Below are 4,230 nucleotides of genomic sequence, written 5' to 3'. Positions count from 1 at the left end.
TCCACCAGGACCTTACAATACAGGTAGGTGTGATGCCATCGAAGAGCATGATTAAGTCATGCTATAGTAAATCCTTCTTCCATAAGGATCCTAGAGGATTACAAAGGTATAAATCTGTTCTATGTTATTTGAAAAGGAATAATATTCTATGTTTAGATCACGAACTTAATGCGATAAATATGTTTATTCCAGAGCGTAATATCTTTCCTTGTACCAGCCGTGTGGTTACTTCTACTAAAACGATCAAAGAAGATTACGAAGGTAAACATCTGTTCTACGTTACTTAAAAAATGGCCATACTATGTAATTTAAAATATTCAAAATATAGGAAGAAATGGTTTTCTTAATTAGTTATTTTATTTGTCATTAGTTTACTATACTGTTTTTTTTTTAAATTTCTTTCTCAACGTCATAATGAATGCCATTCAACACCTTCTTTAAAATGTATTTTGTTCTTATATATTCTTGTAATTCTTGTGGTTCTTATTCTATGTATCTATATTGTCTTGGTACACATTTGAAATGTGTTTTGTGCCTTTATATCCTAGCATTTCCTATTTCTGTGTTATACATATTATGTTTGGATTAAATTATCAAGTATAACCACAAATTGTAATATTTAAGCATTGAAAACAATATTAGCGACTCAAATGAATATTTGAAAATGAAAAATCAGATAATGATTCGATCGCAGTCTTGGTATACATTTAAAATGTGTTTTGAGCTGATAAATTTATTTGTGCTCCCCATTTTATCTTAGTAAAATTAAAAAAAATACTTCACACCATGTAACTAAGTTTATCATTTTTCTGATAAGCAAAGAAATGTTATCATGAAATACTGTTGTAGAAAAGCAGAATGTTTATTTGACAATGTTTTTGAAAATAAAGGAAAGGAATTCAAATTTCAAGTAAATTTACGCTATTTTTACGACCTACAAAGAGCCGTCCTGAGAAAATGTGCTGTAAGGAAAGATACTTCAGAGCTTATTTTCGCAGGACCGCATTTTGTGAGATGGAGCCATCCTGAGAGAATCTGTTAACATTTTTAACATTTATTTTTAAAATAATATTTTAGGCTGATGAATGACGTGGGGCACCTAGGGAAGATCATATTGTCTATGGTAGTGCCTTTTTTATTGTTTCTTCTATCCTTGTATACTGGGCAGTGTCTACGTCATAATTAAAAACTGTCTAAATATAGGCAGATCTACGGTGGACAAAATTTCTCCATACAAAAAGCTTGGAGTTGTCTATCTGTGGTTTATTTATGAGTAGTCGCATACAGCAGACCAACGGATGCAGATGTTGGGTCCAGTGTGGTGCAATTCAGTGTTGTACAGATACTGCAGATACATATGTGTATGCTATACTGTAATACTGTGGGAGAATGTTACTTGGTTGGTGGGATGTTCACAGCTTGATGAGGACTCCCTTGGTGAAGGAATAGAGATCTGTCGCGCTTGAAGTTCAGGGTGTCATCCATCTTCACAACCTGCAAATTAAGTAACTTTAAGTCATCCACGCATACTTTTTTATTATCAAAGCAGAGACGGATACTGAGAACAATCAGGCCACGGACCCATTGTGCTATCTCTCATTCAACCTCCTTCCTTTGAGTCTGTTTCCAGATGCCATGGAGGATCATGCAGAGATAAGGTTTTTCTCTTTGGGTTTCCTGAAAGCCCCAAGAGGGAAGACTCGACTGAAGTGACCTCAGCTCACCTCTCTACTTCTCTAGGTTTTCAAACGTATTTTAAAAACGCATTTAAATGAACGATTTTGTAATGTTTTTTAAAATAAATAAACTGAATTGAATTGTGAAAAAAAATTTAATTGAATTTATCAGTATTAGTTGTTTTTTGTTTCAATGATCCATTTTTTGGTATCACGAGAGAATTAAAAGTTCCGCCCCAGCAGATCTCCTAGAATAATCCAAGATGCGACCCTGAATCTCGGAGGTACCATTCTTGACACTGTTACCCATTGAGTCATTCAGCCTGAGCATGGTAACTCACACTCAAGATGGCTATTGCATGTCGTGGTTTCACTCCCTCAGGGATGAGTTCGCCACAAACCATACGCTCTGCGCATAGAGAGTTACCTATAGGTTTAAATTATGTCATATTTGTACGGGAGTAAAAAAACATACCTCTGAAGTATCGGATGCAGCGTTCTCATTGCTTGGTTCATTCTCCTTGGTCGAATCTGCCAACCCAGCTTATATCGGCTCGTCGAGTAACTCATCAACATACTCTGCAAAGGGAAGAACACCATTAATATAATGTCATGTCCGGTAATGTACACCACTTGAGTACAGAGTTGTTTGCTTTTGTTTACCCACAGGTCAGCTATATCAAAACAGATAAGACTGTGATGAGAAATTTAGTCGCAGTAATTAAAGTCATACTGAAGGGTGTGTGTGCATGTACGTATTTGAATGTTTGTATGTGCGAGAAGTGCTTCATTGCTATCTGCGGTTACTAGTGATAAGTCAGATGTGTGTCGGATAAACTGGACTTATTACTTACTTCACCCCGATATATGGAGGGTATCACACATACATAAAATGTACCTATCTGACCCCACTAGAAAGATGCAAAAACCTCATTATAGCTGTGGTATTATTCTGTAACCATCTAACTCGTAATCGCAGTATAACTATTATTTATTTATTTATTTATTAACGGACATCGTCCAAATTACAAAATAGTAACACGAATACAGTAAAATGAAAAATACAGGAGTAGACAAAGGTACATGAAAGCAAAGACATATGGTAGATATAATATAAGAAAATAAAGTGACAAGTCGAATCAAGTCAAGACTACGCCATGGGTCAGGACCACAGGACACTTATAATATTCCGTCACTTGTTTAGCGACTGGCAAAAATCATTTAGACTTATCCCAAAAAAGTTAATATTTTGACTTGAGTTGACCAGTCTACACATTCTGGACAATGGTGAATAATATCCATAATTTGTCGAATGATGGTTGAGGAAAAGCAGTTCATTATTTCTGAGTCTGTGCGAGGGGATATTGAAGGGAATGAGTTGCAGTAGAGTAGGTGAATCAATAATACCATTTATAATTTTGAAGAAGCAAATGAGGTCATTTCTTTCCCGACGGACTTCCAAAGGAGATAGGTTTAGAGTTAGTTCAATTTCATCATATGAGTATTTGCCTTTTTCTAAACCTAACCTCCTAGCAATCCCTCTTAAGAACCGATGTTGAACAGATTCAATGCGTCGAATGTGGACAGCATAAAAAGGAGACCAGATAACACAAGCATATTCAAGATGGGGGCGAACCAAGGAGCATTAAAGAGTTCTAAGGGTATTTACGTTTTTGAAGTCCGAAGTGATTCTAGTGATGAAACCAAGTAGTCTGAGGGATTTATTAACGATTGCAGTTATGTGATCCCGAAAAGAAAGCTTGCTATCAAGAGAGACACCAAGGTCTTTAATAGATGTAACAGTTGTTAAGCAAATATTATTAAGTTTGTATTCAAAGACAATCGGTTTTTTTGATCTATAGAAGGACATAATTTTGCATTTATCGATATTTAGTTTCAAACAATTAATTTCACACCAATCATTGAAAGAGTCGATATTCGATTGGAAAAGAAGGCAGTCATCATGATTTTTTATTATCTTTAGAATCTTATTGTCGTCCGCAAAAAGCCAAAAGCGTGTATGAGAAAAAATAATGATAATGTCGTTTATAAACAAGTTAAAAAGAAGCGGTGCTAGATGTGCTCCTTGAGGTACGCCGGACGTTACTTCAATAATAGTAGACACAAAGTTGTTTAATTTAACTCTTTGTTTTCTATTGCTTAAATAAGAATTAAAGAATGATAGCAAGGGGTTTCTAATACCTTATATTATACAGGCGTATAAGGTCGGGATAGTGGAAAACGTTACTCATATCACTGCAGATAAGTATACCGGCCGTGTTAGTAGCTGTCAGATTTATTCCAGCTGGCCCCTTAGTATAAGGTCAGGATTGGTGTACTAGAGTGCTAATATTACAAAAATGGCATTATTGATGTTGTCTTAGCAAAAAATGTTTTTTTAAATTCGATTTTTTGTACGACGATTTTCAATTTGGCCGTGCACCGCACGGATTACAACAACATCAATAATGCTATTTTTTGTAATATTAGCTCTCTAGTACACCCAGAAATCACAAGCCGCCCCTGATCAGGCTCCAAGTTTGACAAATATCCA

General features: G+C 35.4%; 1 long non-coding RNA gene across 1 annotated transcript; it reads right to left on the bottom strand.

Annotated features, from left to right (window-relative positions):
* Window positions 1-1,082: 1,082 nt before the first annotated feature.
* Window positions 1,083-3,963, bottom strand: LOC149409873 (uncharacterized). The gene is made up of 3 exons (XR_016305106.1): window positions 3,879-3,963; window positions 2,152-2,255; window positions 1,083-1,494 (listed from the first exon to the last, which is right to left on the bottom strand). It is a non-coding gene; the product is annotated as an uncharacterized LOC149409873 (long non-coding RNA).
* Window positions 3,964-4,230: the final 267 nt, after the last annotated feature.

This window comes from Hesperophylax consimilis, chromosome 29 (genome assembly GCF_061612785.1).
Source record: "Hesperophylax consimilis isolate HC1 chromosome 29, BYU_Hcon_1.0, whole genome shotgun sequence".
Taxonomy (NCBI): Eukaryota; Metazoa; Arthropoda; class Insecta; order Trichoptera; family Limnephilidae; genus Hesperophylax; species Hesperophylax consimilis.
The sequence above is the reverse complement of the archived record's forward strand: the minus strand, read 5'-3'. Positions and strand labels throughout refer to the sequence as shown.